Source organism: Lissotriton vulgaris, chromosome 4_1, assembly GCF_964263255.1.
Source record: "Lissotriton vulgaris chromosome 4_1, aLisVul1.2, whole genome shotgun sequence".
NCBI classification, from domain to species: domain Eukaryota; kingdom Metazoa; phylum Chordata; class Amphibia; order Caudata; family Salamandridae; genus Lissotriton; species Lissotriton vulgaris.
The window spans coordinates 1,410,145,738-1,410,166,767 of NC_141691.1; positions in this window are offsets into that span (position 1 = coordinate 1,410,145,738).

The window sequence follows — 21,030 nt, forward strand, 5'->3', positions numbered from 1 at the left end:
TACCATTGGAAGAGGAGTGAGACAAGGTTGTGTCCAGGCACCTTTCCCATTTACTCTGTATATCAACAATTTAGGAAAGGTTTTGACAGACGAGTGCCAAGACCTACCATTTGTGGGGAAGCGCTCGCTTCCTGTGCTCCTTTTTGCAGACAATGCCTTCTTCATGGCCCGCAACCCGATCAACCTACAGAAAGTTATAGCCAGCTTTGCCAACTTTATGTCTAACTTTGGCCTCTCGGTTAACACCTCCAAAACTTTTATTTCAAAATGAGGTCCAGGGAGCAAGAATAGCCCTACGTTCTTTCTAGAGGAGGAACATCTAGAATGTACCAACACCTTCTCCTATCTGGGGGTCTTATTCGATTGTACTGGGACATGGTCCCAGGCCATTCTACTGGCACATGGCCCCAGGCCATTAAGTTAAGGAAAATGTTATTTTCAAAGGCCCTGGCAGCCCTGATCAATTTCAGTAGGAAATTGGGTAAACGCCCTTCCCCAGAACTACTTCAAATTTTATAAAGCCAAATGCGTTGCTATTGCGACCTATGGGGCGGGCATCTGCGGTCATGGAGATCTAATTGCTCTCCAGATGGCTGAAAATAGATTTCTCAGATTTTTGCTGGCCGTCCCGGAGAGTGTTTATACTTTAATTGTCACATGGAACTTGGTATTTCACATGTAGCGGATGTTATTTGCATCCAACCAATTCCTCTCTGGTACAGTATATGGACTTCAGAGAAGACTATTTTTAAATCGCCAAACGATTGGTAACTGTTGCGGGTTAGCTGGGGTCCTTCATATAGGATGGCTGAAATATGTAAGAGATTGTTTGTGTGAATTAGGCCTTCAGGAATATTTTGATAACCCTACGACTATGACCAATGTAAACAGGAACGTTTTCAAACATAGCTGTCTCCACTATGTTGTAAAGATTAGATTGAATCAAGAGATTACTAAAATTACAATGTTTGCCCATCAACATACCCTGACTACTCCCAAGATGCAGCCCTATTTAAAACTGGTTACTTCTGATAACGAAAGGTTTTTTGCTCACGCACTTTAGGTTGGCCATCATTCACAGATCACTTACCTTCCCAGTCTGAAATTAATGGTCTAGACCCTCATCTCACTATCACCTGGCATCACCGTAACTGTAGCAGTTGTTTGTTTGTTCTTCCGCCGCCACCGCCGCCGGAGTCACTGGGGAAGAAGCGCTGGTCTTCCTGGTCTTGGGAGAGGAAGGCAGAGACCAGGGACCACAATACCCAGAATCCTAGGTGGTGTGCACACCGCCCCGCCAGCAGTCAGCACCAAGAAGTCGCCTAAAGGAGGAACATGGCCCCCACAGCATGGGACGCTCATCTCAGTATCACTTAGCCTCACCGTAACTGAAGCAGTTGTTTGTTTGTTCTTCCGCCGCCACCGCCGACAGAGTCACTGGGGGAGAATCCCTGGTCTCCCTGGTCTCGAGAGAGGAACGCTGAGACCAGAGATTACAATACCCAGAATCCTAGGCGGCACGCACGCCGCCCACGCCAGCAGACAGCGCCAGGGAGGCGCTTAAAGGAGGAACAGGGCCCCAGCAGTGCAGTACGTGCACGCGCCTGCCCGTCCAAGACTGGTAGAGGCTGGGCTGGGACACACCCCTTGGTGCAGGTTGCTGCTTTGCTGTTTAACTCAACTGTTGCCATCCTGATATCCAGACATCAAGGCACCGCGATCATGGAAGGAGGTAGGCATGTTCCTACAATTAACATTCAGCCTCCAACTGGACACACATCACAAGTTTTGGGAACAATAGGCCATGACAGTGCGGTGGTTTATTTGGACTAGTGCTGGACATATATTACAAGCATTTATACACAAGGGGTTAGCCCCCCCGATTTTGTTGTGTCTGTATTTTTTGTTTATGTTTATTTTATCTATTATCCCCTCTGTATTGTACTGGAATTCTCTAAAGCCATTTATAGTCATGGGGAGGCGCAAGATCCAGACGGGGTTCGCTGGGGCTAAAGCAGTGTCCAGCTCCACTACCACAGTTGGGACAATTGACTCCTTTTTGCAGAGGGCAGGCAAACTATTGATAAGGAGATTGAACTAGTGAACAGACGTCTCTCTAGATCACCTTACAATAGCTTGCATCCATCAATAGCTGGACTCAGCGTACCCCTAGTTGATGTTATAGTTGAGTCCCTGCCCTCACCTTTACCTACCCGTTCAGGTACCTGCCAGGGGTCACCCCTGGGTTCTTTTATTATTGAAGGGTTACCATCTGTGCGAAAATCTCCTTCCCTGGCCCCGCACAGGTCCCTTTCTCCATCTATTATAATTGAAAGCAGACAAAGCATCGTTCGAACGCAAGGGAAGGATAGCACTAATATACAAAATCACTTGGTTACCCACCCGCTCCTTCATGAGAAGACCACCCAACCCCCTGTTCAGGGGGGTATTAACCCTGGGGTGTGCACTAAATGGAAACTCCAAACTATAGGAAGCAAAGCAAAAAAACTCAAATCCATTCCGGCCCCTAAACCAGCTACCAAGATATTGGCACCCAAGCCGGGAGTTACAGACATAGACCTATCGATCATCATGGCCTTTAAAGATAGAGGGCCAGATGTCGGTGGCCATTTACCGACTGGTAACGGCCGATTTTGGCCGTTACCGACCGGTAAATGGTCATTCCTGATGTGGGTGCCCTGTGGCTGAACTGTTCCCATGAGGCACAGGGTCAAGGCAAATTTGCATATGGCCGTGTCTGAACTGGGGTGGTGTGGAGTGCAAAAAAACGATGGATTTAGGCCCAGATCTCTGTACGGGGGTAAATGTATGACATTGTTCTGCATTCTGTCCATCAACCTTTGTTTTTGCATTTGTCACCCCGAGTGTGATGGGTATGCTCAGAAATGAGTCCCATGCTCTCCACACCACTCGAGTCAAGCTATCCTGACTGAAGACGGCTGATAGCCAGAAACCGGTCCTAGGATGCTTGTTTCCAGTCCAGGAAAGACATGGCTTGGCTGCTCGGGCTGGACTGTTCCATGAGGCACAGGGTCAAGGCTGAATTACATATGGCCATGTCTGAAGTGGGGTGGTGTGGAGTGCAAAAAAAACGATGGATTTAGGCCCAGATCTCTGTACTGGGGTGAATGTATGACATTGTTCTGCATTCTGTCCATCAACTGTTGCTTTTGCATTTGTCACCCCGAGTGGGATGGGTATGCTCAGACCTGAGTCCCATACTCTTCACACCACTGGAGTCAAGCTATCTGGCTGAAGACGGCTGATAGCCAGAAACCGGTCCTAGGATGCATGAGTCCGGTCAAGGAAAGACATGGCTTGGCAGTTCGGGCTGGACTGTTCCCATGAGGCACAGGATCAAGGCTGATTTGCATATGGCCATGTTTGAACTGGGGTGGTGTGGAGTGCAAAAAAACGATGGATTTAGGCCCAGATCTCTGTACGGGGGTGAATGTATGACATTGTTCTGCATTCTGTAAATCAACTGTTGTTTTTGCATTTGTCACCCCTAGTGTGATGGGTATGCTCAGACATGTGTCACATACTCTCCACACCACTCGAGTCAAGCTATCTGGCTGAAGACGGCTGATAGCCAGAAACCTGTCCTAGGATGCTTGATTCCGGTCCAGGATAGACATGGCTTGGCAGTTCGGGCTGGACTGTTCCCATGAGGCACATGGTCAAGGTTGATTTGCATATGGCCATGTCTGAACTGGGGTGGTGTGGATAGCAAAAAACGATGGATTTAGGCCCAGATCTCTGTACGGGGGTGAATGTATGACATTGTTCTGCATTCTGTCCATCAACTGTTGTTTTTGTATTTGTCACCCCGAGTGGGATGGGTATGCTCAGACGTGAGTCCCATGCTCTCCACACCACTGGAGTCAAGCTATCTGGCTGAAGGCGGCTGACAGCCAGAAACCGGTCCTAGGATGCTTGATTCCGGTCCAGGGAAGACATGGCTTGGCAGTTCGGGCTGGACCATTCCCATGAGGCACAGGATCAAGGCTGATTTGCATATGGCCATGTCTGAACTGTGGTGGTGTGGAGTGCAAAATAACATAGGATTTAGGCCCAGATCTCTGTACTGGGGTGAATGTATGACAGTGTTCTCCATTCTGACATCAACTGTTCTTTTTGCATTTGTCACCCCGAGTGGGATGGGTATGCTCAGACGTGAGTCCCATGCTCTCCACACCACTGGAGTCAAGCTATCCTGGCTGATGACGGCTGATAGCCTGAAACCAGTCCTAGGATGCTTAATTCCAGTCCGGGAAAGACATGGCTTAGCAGTTCGGGCTGGACTGTTCCCATGAGGCAAAGGATCAAGGCTGATTTGCATATAGCCATGTCTGAACTGGGGTGGTGTGGAGTGCAAAAAAACGATGGATTTAGGCCCTGATCTCTGTACTGGGAGGAATGTATGACATTGTTCTGCATTCTGACCATCAACTTTTGTTTTTGCATTTGTCACCCCGAGTGGGATGGGTATGCTCAGACGTGAGTCCCATGCTCTCCACACCACTAGCTAGTCTAGCTATCTGGCTGAAGACGGCTGATAGCCAGAAACCGGTCCTAGGATGCTTGATTCCGGTCCAGGAAAGACATGGCTTGGCAGTTCGGGCTGGACTGTTCCCATGAGGCACAGGGTCAAGGTATTGTGTTTTTATCTAGGAACCTAAATCAATATTGCTATTTTATGCCCTTGTACGGCTATAATCAATAATATCCCTATAATGGCATAAGAATCAGATCCATATTTAGTAAATAGCCCTTGCAGTCCAAAGCACGGCAAAGCTACTTCCTTAGATTCCTAGAGAGCACAACGAGTTCTTTCGACACACCAAACCTCCAGCAACCTGGGAAATCCCCATTTGCTTTTGTTTTGATTTGTCATTGAACTCCTGCAAACACTAAAGGAACAGTCAGTTCTTAGTGACATCTTTATTGACGTCTTATGTCAAAACCTTATGTCAAACTCGGTACCTTTCAGGTATAAATATACCAACGTTGCCTTAAGCAAACACACGGTGGTGGTTTTGGAGCGGAGCAGCTATCTACTTGTCCGAGAGCCCAGCTGATGCGAGAGCCCACGGACGCTGCCCCTCCCTTTTGACGCACTGAGAGAGACGCTGTCTTTTCTCCTGCCGAGAAATCCAGCTCCGGTGTTCTCAGCCGCCTTCGCGGGCTGCTGGGATATCGAGTCCTGAAAGAGAGATACGAGACCTCCTGCCTTCTATTACCCAGGTACGGAGCTGACTAAATCCTTAAAGAGAATTCTTGAGTCAGATTCTTGGCAAAACCAACTTAACTTAAACTGCTACTTACTTACTCCATCCCACGTATTAGGCTTAGGTCAAGTACACCAGGGTAGGCATATTTTAGAAGCACCAGTTGAGTACGTTAGTCAATGTATATATGTATGTATATATTTTATCCATTTTAAAGTATCTTATGGCTAAGAAACGATATCAATGCTTTTACAGTATTATTTCATAATACTCTTTTTTACTGTACGCACTTTACTTTACATTAAGTATTGCAATTATGGCAATTCATTTCTCTTGCATGAGAAAGAAGACTGCTCAATAAATTATACCTTTTAATTGAAAAAGCCTGTCTTTCTTCTCTCTGCACTCTGGTGAAACTACGTACGCACAATTGACTGAAAGAAATAGCTGTCTATTGTTTTCACACAACTCTAGAGATACACTCTTATTCTGAGGGAGCAAAGTTTTCATGTTATATGGTTGTCAAGCTAATCCCTTCTTGTCTATCCAGGGAGGTTAAACTCCTCCTCGTTTATTCGAGAAAGTTTCTAGTGACCTCTGAGCTAGCTGGCAAACCTAAGTCTAATATAGTCAGTAGAGACCTAGTCAACCTCAGTCCTACGTCTCCACTGCTGAATATATTATTCCAATGTGCAGAGCCTATTGGGAATATAGGAACTACACTACATGGCGCCCAACGTTAGGTAAGGCGATAAAACTAACGCAAGACATTAGAATAACTCAGTCGTGCTTTTTCACACAGACCCTTTTTCCCGTAAATACTCCAAAAGACGTCTGGAGTGGGTAAGAGGTTAAAATCCGCCGGAACTTAGTAGGAAGAGATTCATATGTATAGTTTTTGGTTTAGTCAACGTTGAAGGATACAGTGTTCCAAAATACTGTGCACCTAATGTTTGTTTCCTTGAAACTTGATCTGCAACAAAAACCTTTCTGCAGTAAAATGGTGGAAAGTGAAGAAGTGAGGGAGGCAGCTAGAATAGCAGCTCGACTCCTAGTGGATGACACGAGTCTCCTACAGACTGACCCGAATGCTATACTCATTCCGGTCAACATAAGAAAAACTATAGCTCTTAAACTTATAGAAAACGGACTGACATCACGAGGTGGTACAGTCATATTCGTGGTAGAGGCCCATGAATATCGTCAGACAGAGGTATTCTATTCATGGATAAACTTTCCAGCAGCAAACGCTGTAACACACGAATTCCACTATTACAAAATAGAGGAACCTCCAGTTGAATACACTCCTTTCGAGGACGTTGAAATCCCACTAAATTACCAAGAGCACCTGCTCTGGTTTAAAGGCGCCCTAAAACATAATGATCACATCACCAGGCTCGTTCCACTAGGTAGACCAGGAACAATGTGGCCGGTTCTAGCCAGCTACACACCACATCCAGACATCGAAAAAATAAATGTCAGATCGGGAACTTTTAGCCCAGCTAAAAGTACTAATTAAAATACATAGACAATTAGTACAATATGTAATGCGGACTTCAACAGTCCAACCAGCTATTAACATTCCACAGCTGAACCCTCATCAGGGAAACACAAACAAAATTACACCACAGAACATACACTCATGTCTTGGTAAAACACCCACAAAACGGGAACAAATTTCATTCTGGCTAGCACAAAAGATAACTCAAATAGAGGCGGTATTTCCGAATACTAACCCTAGTGAGAAACACAGAATTCTGACTATCTGCCTTCCAATGGGGATCGCACCACATGTGGAGGATTGTGACATTTGGGGCACAGTCTTTGCTTCTATTTACACAAAAACACATGGTGTTCTGTCCAAGGCGGTAATACCAGATGTACTAAGACAGATTCAAAATGAATACGGTCCAGAACCTGCTTTAACTCTGGCTATGAAATTACTGAAAGACTTCAAGCAGGTCTTGGCTATATTATTAGCCAACATAAAAGGAGAAGCAGCATCTGTGGCAATCCGCCAGAAATTGAAAGAAACAGATATAACAGCCCAACCAATTGAACTTGCCAGAATCATAGAAAAATCCTATGAAGAACTAGGTAGAGATAGTTTGGGTGGGAAACCGGTAAAACCCCAACTAACTGAAAATCCTGAAAAGATATTTATTAAAAATAATCTAAACACTCCAAAAAAGAGTTGGGATGGAAATAAACAATCCACTCCCAAAGAAAAAAGATTCCAGTCCAGAGGAAGGTCTCCTCGGCGGAGAGAAAGATCTCCGGACCAAGGACACAAGTCTCCCCAGAGGGAGCCCTCTGAGAAAAGATACAACCTTAGAAATAGGGATAATTTAAAAAAAGCCTGATAGATATCAAGATATTGATACACGTCCCTCTCGATCTTTTCAGACTTCCCCGCAGAAATCGGAAAGAAGAGGACGGTCAGAACACAGGAAAGAGCACGTCAAGCCCAAAGACAAGGAACCTGCTCAAAGTAAAAAATTACAATTTCCAAGAAAGAAGGTAGCCAGTATTAAAATAATCAAACATGCCGAGGATACTGAGGGCACAGCTGAAAAACGGAGAGTGGGCCCAGACAATGCTAGACAGCGCAGCAGAAGTAACAATAGCTCGCAAGATCCTGATAAATCATCTGGAGACAGTGGACACAAATGAATACATTCAGGTGGAAACTGCAGATACCAGAGTTAGCAAACCTCATAAAATATATGAAATAACATTGCGTATAGTGGGAGATAAGACTAGGAAAGTAAGGGGTCTGTTTTGGGATAACCTTTCAAAAGGCTATGACATCCTATTAGCTGAGAAAGACTGGCCACCAGAGTTTGTCAGGGAGTGCCCTCATGGCGAAGAAATGATTATGCCTGCCTTCCCAAATCATATTTCAATTCATAGAAAATACACATATGCAAGAAAATGGGCAGTAGCTCAAGCTCCTGCATTATATAAAAATCATGTAGGATGGGATGAGGACCCCCCTCCTCACAAAATCCAGTTAAAATGTCAACCAACTGCACAAAGGCAGTACCCAATTAAGCAAGAAGCTAAAAAACAAGTCAGGGAGATCTTAGATCAACTTGAATACCAAGGGGTGATCGAAACATGCACCTCTCATATGAACAATCCTTTGTTTCCTGTCTCCAAACCAGACAATTCATATCATCTAGTCTTGGACTACAGACACCTTAACTCATGTTGCAAAACGTTTGCACTACAAAACTCACACAGTGCAGCACTAATGAATAACATCGTTCACAAAAAATACAAAACGACATTAGACATCTCTAATGGATTCTTTTGTCAAAACATTGCACCTGAAAGCAGGTATTTAACCGCTTTCTCAAAAATGGGGTCACAGAAAAATTTCTGTCGACTCCCACAGGGATTCAAGAATAGCCCAGGATTATTCTCAGCCAGGGTAACAGAGTTACTACAAATATATGATGATGAGGCATTATCTTATGTCGATGACATCCATCTCACAGATGATGACCTGGATACGCACTTGAAAAGAGTGAACACCATAATACATGGGTTCGCAGCAGAGGGTTACGAATTCAACTTTAAAAAGTCACAAATTGGCCACCTAACTGTCCTGTTTTTAGGATATGAAATATCAAGTGAAGGCAAAAGCCTAGCAGACAACTTCTTAGAGAAGTGCGCTGTACTCCAAGCACCAAAAACGCTGAAGAACTTACAATCAATACTAGGTTTCCTGAATTTTGGAAGAACTTACATTCTAAATTATGCAGAGAGGGTTAAACCTCTCTATAAATTAATAAAACCTGATTTTAAACCAATCAATTGGATCATTGCAAACAGAAATGTTAGCTAAAACAAAATTACAAACTCGCGACAACACACGCAACCTTGTAATCCGAGTCATCCCAGGAAGATGCAGATTCACGTACCTGACCTCTAATGAGGGAGAAACGGTACCAATAGCTTACAAATCACATTTGTACACAGAAGCTGAAAAAACATTCAGTCTTACAGAAAATATTGTAAATGCGGTTCAAACTGATGTAGCAAAAGAAAGAGCCCAAGCCCAAGTCAAAAGAATAACTGTTTATACAGCAGAGTCAGCCCTTGAGACGTTATTAAGCCCAGTTAATCTAAAAACAGTGGCATTAGATCCAATATGGATACAGTGGGAAAATTCTCTTGCTGCAGAAGACGTGAAATACTATTTTGACCCGAACATGAAAAAACGGAAAGATCTAAAATATGAAGAAGAATATCCTCTTATAAACAAAGAGATTCTATCAAAAAAAGTGCAAGTGTTATTTTTAAGGTTTTATTATATATATTGAAAGCAGGCCTACAAAAGGGCAAGGAACAACTGTAGAGAAGGCCTTTTGGAAGACAAAATCCAAAAAGAGGAAGAACGAAGACCAATCTGTGTTACCACATTTAACACGAGCTCCAACCAGGTGACTAAGATCATCAATAAGAACTGGAGAATCTTGACCAGTGGCAATCTCCAACTACCAAAGCCCATTTTTTCGCACAAAAAAGCGCAGAGCATCCGGGACATGCTAGTCCACACTAGACCAAGAACTGCTAACAGTAATCAAGCGAAAAATGTGAACTTTGTGCACGGTCACCACCCCTGTGGAAATTGTAAAGTGTGTTGCCTGACCAAAAAGAGTACAACAATTACATTCAATGATGGCACAGTTTGGGAGCAAAGAAACTTCAGCAACTGCAACAGCTCGAATGCCATATATCTGATAAAGTGTCCATGCAATATGGAGTATGTAGGAATGACCAGCAGAGCTATCAAGACGAGGATAGGTGAGCATAAGAGCACCGTCAAATGTAAAAAATCCAGCACAAAATTAACCAACCACTTCCTGGAAATGGGCCACAAACCAGAAGAAATGTCATGGACAATAATTGAATTGGTTGCCAGAGAGGAACAACTCCTAGAAAAAGAACAAAGATGGGTGTTCAGAATTAAATCCAATAAAAACGGCCTTAATGACGATATACCCTGGGGTCGACTATGATACAGTACTGAATATAAATGACCTCTCCTCTCTGAAAAGAACCTACTTCAAAAACCCTATCCACATACCCTTCTAGGGGTTAGACTACTACTTGTCTAACTAACCGAAAATAATTTTTACTCCGAAAAATTATTGTACCCGATAGTCAAAGAAAAAACACTACTTTCATTCCAACCAGGAAGTGTTCCAAAAACAAGCAGCCATCTTGGGTTAGCAGACTAGTAGTTGGAAAATAATACAATGCCGATGACAATGCAAAACCGGTATATGTATAAATAGACGAGAGCGAGGTGAAGCTGATGTTCTCCTCGGAGCGGCACGGGGGCAGGAATAAAGCACTGTCGATCAGCGGTTACGTAAGTAAATTGACTGTGAACAAACAGCCGAGTGCGACAGATCTTCAAAAACAATAAGGTAAAATATGCTCCCGTGAACAATGCCGTCTAACGAGAGGATGCGGCTCTATTTATCCCCTGTAGTTGACCGCGTCGAAAAACCCTCGTATCTGCCGGCTCATGAGGCACGCTTTCAGAACCGGGAAAGTATGTATATTCTGTATATATTTCCGCGCCTTCCTTATCACTTGCAATCGCAACTCGGAAAACGAGTAAACCGATCGCAAAACTTTTGTCAACAAAAGAACCGAGACATTGGTAGTAATGGGTGTCAGTCCTTTTCTGTGAGTCACTGTTGTATGTGTGTTGAGACTATATGTGTGTTTGTTCAAAGAAAAAAAGCTCCCCATTTAGGAGTATATTTGGTAATAGCTACCTTCCTAAAATGTTGCCAAGAAATGCATACGTTTAAAATTCAATGACCAGGTCTAATCTAACCATGTGCTATGAATGTATAATTTCATTCTGTTATATTTTTCCTTTATTTTTTCCTCTCTCTTCCAGAGACCAGTGCGTCTTTTTTCATTCATTTTTTAAGCTTCACATCGGGCCAACTCATGCCCTGAAGCACAAACTGACAGCTGATTTTTGCTATCGGTTTGTAGGACTCTAGGCAAAACTACTTAGAACTGAGTACCTCCTAGTAGGGACCACCAATGGTCCTGATGATCAGACAGTAGGGGACTGTCTGTGAAACATGTCGACCTGGTAGGTGCCAACAGCCCTACCTCACAACCCCTTTTAAACATTCCCAGCTAGGGAAGCGAATAAAATTATTTTTTCCACTAGTCAGGGAATTTTTAAACCTTTTTTAATCACATTACCAGGTCCCTACACCTCACTACCTCCACTGTCACTGCACTAACACATAGTCATTCACCACAAACTTAAAGTGCTCCCGCGTAGCTCGTAGGTCGTAGCACGCCCCGCCCCGTAGAGGGACGGGAAGACCCCCATGATGAAGCATGACACTAAGGGATTCTTAGTGTGTGAGGGGTATTTTAAAAGCACATATAGTGCCTTCATCCCACTGGTCCGATGAAGAGCCAATCTCCCTTTCAATATATATAATAAAACCTTAAAAATAACACTTGCACTTTTTTTGATAGAATCTCTTTGTTTATATGAATCTACCAGGAGGGTGATTCTATCACTTCCTCTACACTTCCTTTTTTGGTTTAAAGTTTACGGCAGCGTGCAGCTGCGGAAGTTTACAAAATAAACAACATTTGTTCGAAGCACACGTCGTGACTCTCTACTTTGAATAGACACCCATCAGGAGAAATAAAAACTAACTACCAATTCAAGAATGGCCGATCTAGGACTGGCTTTCACCGAGGATAAAATCTCAAACCTAATGGCAACATTAGGGACTTTTGAGGGCCTAAATTCTGGAGAACCAAGCACAAAAAACAACGACTGGGATGAGTTGGAAGAATTGAGAAGAACGCAAATTAAAACAGCACTTCATGGGCTATTGATGTCCCAGTATCTGAAGGTCAATACGGCTCCGGCTGGCCTCATAGTACGGAATGAACCCTTTATCTTCCTAGACGATAAAACCTTCAAAATTGATTGGTCCCAAATCTCATGGAGATGCACACGAGATTGGATCGTGCTAATAATAAAGACTGCGAGTAGACTAGCAACAGAATTAAAAGTAGAAATACAAACAATTGAAGTACGAATAAAGAGCTATGAATCTCCAGCAACTATAAAGAAATATCTCGATGAAATGAACCAAACATTAAATGAATTTGAGGAATCCTTGAAACAAAGCAAATTCGAGAAACTCAAGAAGGACACAAGTATATGGACAAAAGAAAAAATCTATCCCTACATTTAGGACGATTATAAACAAACTCGCGAAAACACTACTGATGATGAATCTTCGGACACTGGTTCCAATAGCTCTGGCTCGAGCAGGAATAGAAGCCCAAGACAACGAGGCAGGGGTAGAAACTTCCGTCGACCAAACTACCGAGGTGCAAGAGGATAGAACAACTATCCTCCACACATGATGTTTCCACACCAAGGATATGGTATGCTGCCATTTCAGCACCCCCAGGGACCCCTCCATCCATGGGGTTATCAACAGCAGGACTATGGGTTTTTTGACCACGGGTCTTTTTTAGGGGCACGCCAAGGGCGGAGCAAAGGAAGGAACAGGAGAGGTACAAATGTACACTGGGACACCACAACAGAAGATCCACCGAGAGTGTCTACGAGGAGCATGACAGGAGCATCGAAGAAATGAGTCTAATAGTCAACCTCACAGACACCGAACTATCTGCGTCCCAGAAAAAAGTTTTGGAAAAAGGACTTGGTTACGTCCCCACAGCTAACCTGGACAAATTCCATCTTTGCAAGGAGATACAGGAGTTTATGAGACGTCTCAAACTCCAAGTATTCTTTAAAGACAAAGAAGATAACCAAAACCAAGGAGACACGAGATTGAAACCAAAATCTAGTTTCACCCCAATGAACAGCACATTACCTGTTGAACTGCTTGCCTTCGAAAATGCAGTCATGAAGGAATTGGAAGAACTGAATCCAACCAACAAACACGTGTACCAAAACATCTCTAAGGATGAAAAAACTGCTCTGCGTGAACTGAGTAACAATAAAGAACTAGTAAAAAAACCTGCGGATAAAGGGGGTGCAACCGTAATCCAGAGTAAAAAACAATATCCCAATGAGTGTTTGCAACTCCTAAGTGGCCAACGGAACTATGAGATCTTACGTGAGGATCCAACTGAAAAAATACGAACTAAAATCAACACCATGGTAGAAGAAGCCCTGGCACACGATTGGATCACGAAGAAAGAAGGGGAATTTCTATGCCAAAAGAACCCAAAGACCCCCTACCTGTATACATTGCCCAAGATTCATAAAAATCTCCAAAATCCCCCAGGACGACCAATAGTCTCGGGGATCGGCTCAATCTTGGAACCGGTGTCAAAATTCGCAGACGCATTCCTGAGACCAATGGTCCAACGTACCTCTACATACCTCAAGGACACAAAATATGTCCTGAATTTACTTGAAGATCAAACTTTCAATCCTGAAACCCAACTTTTAATAAGCTGCGATGTTGAATCACTCTACACGAGCCTGCCACACCATAAGACCTTAACAATAATAGAAGATGTGCTTTTCCAAGATGAATGGGACTACCAGACCCCACGCAATGTGATCATGGAATGCTGTTCTTTGGCACTGAGAGAGAACTTCTTCGAATATGAGGGTACCATATATCTCCAAAAGCATGGGACGAGCATGGGGAGCACATTTGCTCCGAGCATAGCCGGTCTCTATGTTCACCACCTAGAGGTCACCAGAATACTGAACCCTAGGAACCCTTTCAGGCATCACATTAAGACCTGGAAGAGATACATTGATGATATCCTTATCATCTGGGATGGAGATGAAAAAACCTCTAGACAGTTCCATTACATGGCTAAATCTACAAGATGACTTTCTAAACTTCACAAGTACAACCTGAAGGAGCAATCTGGTCTTCTTGGATTTAAACATTCTCCCAATGGATGGTAAACTGATGACTACCACTCACTTTAAAAGCACATCCAAAAACTGCCTACTAATGTATCAGAGCTTTCACCCCAAACATCTGCGGGACAACTTACCATATGGACAATTTTTGCGTCTTCGCAGAAACTGTACAGAGATCAGCAATTTCAAAATTCAATCAAAAGATCTCAAGAAAAAATTGGAGGAACGTCAATATCTAAAGAGAATCATCGAGCAGGCCTACAAAAGGGCAAGGAACAACTGTAGAGAAAGCCTTTTGGAAGACAAAATCCAAAAAGAGGAAGAACGAAGACCAATCTGTGTTACCACATTTAACACGAGCTCCAACCAGGTGACTAAGATCATCAATAAGAACTGGAGAATCTTGAACAGTGGCAATCTCCAACTACCAAAACCCATTTTTTCGCACAAAAAAGCGCAGAGCATCCGGGACATGCTAGTCCACACTAGACCAAGAACTGCCAACAGTAATCAAGCGAAAAATGTGAACTTTGTTCACGGTCACCACCCCTGTGGAAATTGTAAAGTGTGTTGCCTGACCAAAAAGAGTACAACAATTACATTCAATAATGGCACAGTTTGGGAGCAAAGAAACTTCAGCAACTGCAACAGCTCGAATGCCATATATCTGATAAAGTGTCCATGCAATATGGAGTATGTAGGAATGACCAGCAGAGCTATCAAGACGAGGATAGGTGAGCATAAGAGCACCGTCAAATGTAAAAAACCCAGCACAAAATTAACCAACCACTTCCTGGAAATGGGCCACAAACCAGAAGAAATGTCATGGACAATAATTGAATTGGTTGCCAGAGAGGAACAACTCCTAGAAAAAGAACAAAGATGGGTGTTCCGAATTAAATCCAATAAAAACGGCCTTAATGACGATATACCCTGGGGTCGACTATGATACAGTACTGAATATAAATGACCTCTCCTCTCTGAAAAGAACCTACTTCAAAAACCCTATCCACATACCCTTCTAGGGGTTAGACTACTACTTGTCTATCTAACCGAAAATAATTTTTACTCCGAAAAATTATTGTACCCGATAGACAAAGAAAAAACACTACTTTCATTCCAACCAGGAAGTGTTCCAAAAACAAGCGGCCATCTTGGGTTAGCAGACTAGTAGTTGGAAAATAATACAATGCCGATGACAATGCAAAACCGGTATATGTATAAATAGACGAGAGCGAGGTGAGGCTGATGTTCTCCTCGGAGCGGCACAGGGGTAGGAATAAAGCACTGTCGGTCAGCGGTTACGTAAGTAAATGGACTGTGAACAAACAGCCGAGTGCGACAGATCTTCAAAAACAATAAGGTAAAATATACTCCCGTGAACAATGCCGTCTAACGAGAGGATGCAGCTCTATTTATCCCCTTTAGTTGACCACGTCGAAAAACCCTCGTATCTGCCGGCTCATGAGGCACGCTTTCAGAACCGGGAAAGTATGTATATTCTGTATATATTTCCGCGCCTTCCTTATCACTTGCAATCGCAACTCGGAAAACGAGTAAACCGATCGCAAAACTTTTGTCAACAAAAGAACCGAGACATTGGTAGTAATGGGTGTCAGTCCTTTTCTGTGAGTCACTTTTGTATATGTGTTGAGACTATATGTGTGTTTGTTCAAAGAAAAAAAGCTCCCCATTTAGGAGTATATTTGGTAATAGCTACCTTCCTAAAATGTTGCCAAGAAATGCATACGTTTAAAATTCAATGACAAGGTCTAATCTAACCATGTGCTATGAATGTATAATTTCATTCTGTTATATTTTTCCTTTATTTTTTCCTTTCTCTTCCAGAGACCAGTGCGTCTTTTTTCATTCATTTTTTAAGCTTCACATCGGGCCAACTCATGCCCTGAAGCACAAACTGACAGCTGATTTTTGCTATCGGTTTGTAGGACTCTAGGCAAAACTACTTAGAACTGAGTATCTCCTAGTAGGGACCACCAATGGTCCTGATGATCAGACAGTAGGGGACTGTCTGTGAAACATGTCGACCGGGTAGGTGCCAACAGCCCTACCTCACAACCCCCTTTTAACATTCCCAGCTAGGGAAGCGAATAAAATTATTTTTTTCCACTAGCCAGGGAATTTGTAAACCTTTTTTAATCACATTACCAGGTCCCTACACCTCACTACCTCCACTGTCACTGCACTAACACATAGTCATTCACCACAAACTTAAAGTGCTCCCGCGTAGCTCGTAGGTCGTAGCACGCCCCGCCCCGTAGAAGGACGGGAAGACCCCCATGATGAAGCATGACACTAAGGGATTCTTAGTGTGTGAGGGGTATTTTAAAAGCACATAGTGCCTTCATCCCACTGGTCCGATGAAGAGCCAATCTCCCTTTCAATATATATAATAAAACCTTAAAAATAACACTTGCACTTTTTTTGATAGAATCTCTTTGTTTATATGAATCTACCAGGAGTGTGATTCTATCACTTCCTCTACACTTCCTTTTTTGGTTTAAAGAAGAATATCCTCTGCCAATCGAAATTCTGCCTCTCCAACAGTACTCTTGTGTAATCTATATGGACAGATTTGCACAACATTACGATGTGGATAATAAATCCTACAATGCAGCGTGCACGATTGTTAAAGGTCGCTGGCGCTGTGGTAAATTCAGACAAAAAATAACAAAAACTGAATCACTGAGAAACTGTTTGGTTCAGCGAGCAGAAATCAGATCTTTAAAGATGGCGCCTGAAAATGCTGATCGTGAATTCCCGACACTAATAGTGTGCGATTCACATTTCTGCGTAAAATCTTACAATAATGACTTGCAGAACTGGGTTCAAAACGATTACAAAGATGACACAGGTGCCACAATAAAACATAATAAGCTTTGGGAACAGGTAGTTCTTTTGCAGAAAGAACTACGAAAGACTCACGTGATACATACACTGAGTCATCAACGTGATGGCGTTCACGTTGCAGGGAATTAATTGGCTAATACAGCCGCAGCGGAAGCAACTAAACCGGCTTCCGTAGCCACAAAAAAGCGTTCAGAAAAATACATAAACGGGGAAACCATGCTGGCGGTAAAAACGTCTTCAAAAGGCGACTGTGCAGCACTACCCGTGAACTATCCACTCAATTATACATACATAATTGATGCAAACTCTGTTCCTTTTGCTCGAATCCCTGGAGTGGGGGATAGAGTAATTTCAAACACAAACAGGAGAATCTTCTTAATAGCGGATGCACACATGGGATTGGGTCTAAGGCACCAAGAGATTAAGGAATCTCTGAAAGAATTACAATCAGAATACTGGTGGCCGGGGATGAGCCTGCAACATTACAAATTTGCAAAGAGCTGTCCAAACTGCAACAGAGATCACAGTAGTGAACCGACCGGAGTATTGCCATGGCCATTCTTATAGTTAACATAAGGCTATCTATACGTATAATCCAGCGTCCCATTAATTTCTTTTTAAGACTAGATTCACTTAAAAATACAGACACCAGCGCTCGGCTGACGCCAGAACTGTTATAAAAGATTTGCGAGTCTTTATCGGCACATACGCAATTGGCATGCTACATTCTGACCAGGGTCCTGCTTTTAGCTCTCGAGCTTATAAGGAGGCCATGACCAGCATGGGCATTGCATTGCGGTACTCTTGTCCCTTCCATCATGAGGGAAATGGGATTGTGGAAAGAAAAAACCGGGACATAAAGCAATCTATAACGGCAAGGGTATTAGGTTCGGGTGATGGGTGGGCCCAACATGCAACAAGTGTCCAACGTAGTCTTAATAATCTGCCAAGAAAATTCTCTAAAAGGTTTCAGCCCGTACGAACTATTGTTCGGTACTAGAATGCATATTCAGGACTTAGATAGTCAGACTTCAGTGGTAGAAAGAAAATGCTTTGATATCAAAGATCGTTTGGCTGTTTTACAGGACTTAAATGAAACAAGAAAACACCTGAGCAACATAAAGTTAAAACAGCAGCCAACAGCCACTGAAGATAAACCACCTGTCCCAGCAAGGCCTGTCTGGATTCCAAAGATTGGGGATCTGGTCAGAGAGAAGATCGCGGTGAAGAAGGAATTTGGGCCTTCTTGCAGAAAAGCAGTACCTGTCTTAGCTGTCAGCGGAAGAAGATCAGTTGTACTACCGCTCCTTTCTGGCAATAAGGAGAACCAAGTTGTATCCATCGACCTGGTAAAACCACAATCATGTGGCCAATAATAAGTAGTAGGCCCAGTGGACTCCCAAGAAATAGCAGAATGCCAAAATTTGCTACAAACCAAGAGGTTCAAACTGAGAGACTAATCACATTTGAAAAACCTGCAGTGAATAAAAAAGGACTATGCAACAATGCCATGGAACTTGTGCCTCTTGAAACCCAAATTGAAACAGTTCGTCAAGAAACACCTGTCTACAACGATGTAGCCTCAGACTATGCTAATGAAAGAAAAAATGAAAAAACAAAGGAAAATTCGGAAGCAATTCCAACAATTGACAGAACTGCATCTGGCTACTTCATTAATTTCGATAACTTTTCTGAAGATCCAAGCGAACCTGAAGAAATGCCAACAACAAAAACTTTCAAAGACAAATTAACTGAACTCTTTCATCAACTCAAAGAAACCTATCTGATTTCTCCATGGATTGAATTTTGGATTGTGTTAGGGGTACTTTTCCTCCTGCTTTGGCTCATCATGGTACTTTTTTTGGGAAAATTAATTGAGGGAAAATACAGTACAATGGACACAGCAAGTCAGAACATCAACTTGGTCCTAAAGCCACACAAGTCATCTCACATTGAGAAAAGAGAACTATCATCAGTGAACGTCACAGCCATTCCAATACCCGGTGGGGTAGCTTGGGACAAAACGGATTACGAATTCTATGGCCAGGTTGACCTCTTGAAATATCCACATCAGCTCAAGGTTTCATTAAGTGACTTTGTAAAACCAAGCACATTTTCTGATGATTGATACTTTGCAAGCATAAATAATATGATGTCAGATTTAGTAATGTCAGCAGAATTTACAGACCATGATTACTTACAGGGTTCGTCGAATTATGAACAAATGTACTGTTACAATCACTTTGCACATCACTATTTACATAAATCTGCTCAACCTAGAATTGTTTTTAAGTATAATCAATGGGAACATTGTGCAACTCCACCTAAAAGCAGTTCGAAAACATTTATTGAGAAATTCCCATACTTCTCAGGGTTTAACACAAGTGATGCAGAAACGTTTTATTTTAAACTGTTAAATAAGACAGGGATAAAAACAATGATGATAAATACTAAATTGATTTATTCTGAAACATTTTATGAAAAAATGATTACATTTGGTTTTGAATTCTGAAACGACAACATTGAAACGAAAACCATCTGGGGTACCAAAAATTGGCAGGTCCAAAGTTTAGAAGCATTATTTAGAGCCTGCATGATCCCGGAACGAATAATATTCTTGAATGACACCATTCAACAGACTACTTGTCTTGGCCTAGCTAAGATTAAAGACTTAAACAAACCGTCTATTCCAAAGCCAATACCTGATAGTAATACCACTACAGATGTTGAGATAGACGTATCCAATTTTTACACCAAAACAGAGCACATCCTGAATGGAAAAAGTGGTTGATCTGGCCAACAGACACATATAACTGTCAAGATAGATTCCTGAACAAAAAACAGGGGTTCAAAATGACCAGATCAGACCCTAGATACTCCCAGAGACAACATCCAGGGATAGTAACCACATACAGTGTAGGGAAACTATGCCTTGAATGGCTACAGACATCCACACTGGCTGAAATTAAGCAACACTTGACTTTACTTAAAGACGGTGCTGACTTGCGTGATTTCATAATGGGACCACGCAAACAGCGTCAAAAACGTTTCATAGCGGCCGGTATATACGCTGCATACAACAAAACTTGGAAAGTAACTCAAATTGAGACAGCATTGAAAATACGAGAAATTGATCGTATTAATTTGGAAAAATCACTTTCTGTTGTTGACAATGGGTTAATGACTCTGTCCTCCAGAATATATTCACTGGACAGTATTGTATCATCTGCTATCGATATAAAAGATCAGGACTTACTAATGTTACAACACGGTCAGTCCCAATTACGTTCTATTGTACAGCTAGGCTGGACGTTGCAAAATCTGCGTTCAGGGTACGTGCCATGACGTTTGATAAACACAACGTCATTATTCTCTATCTTTAACCTTACTGATAAACAAATCAGTTTGGCACAAAAAGGAGCAGACTATACGATTCTGAGCATTGAAAACTTGAGAGATTACCATTGACAATTTCAGAAAGACCTGTCATTGAATGGATAATACACCGAATAATTACAATTCCGATGAAAACTTTCCAACTTAAATACTGCCAAGAGTATATACCAGCGGGCCAGTACGAAAGGTTGGGTAAAGGGTACATTAAATCATCATGGAAATTGCCTTACACACACACATGTTATAGTGAAAATAAACAGAATGTTTTTCTTAGTGTTAACAATTGTAAACAATCACTAAGCGGTATACTTCTGTGCCAAGGTATTAATTTGCATGGGGCCTGTGAGGGGACTTCAAATAACCTTTCATGTCACCAGCACGGCACACCTGCAACACAAATAGAGTCATTCTTTAGACAGCTTTCTAACGGGAGCTTTATTCTAAAAATGGACCACAGCTGTTGTGGCATGGTGCCAGGGAAAGCCTATCTCGTAAGCGTTAGTTCCATGGTCACTTGCTGTATGCAAGTATTGTATCCAAACAGCTCTCCAGATACGGAGGCGACAATTTGGC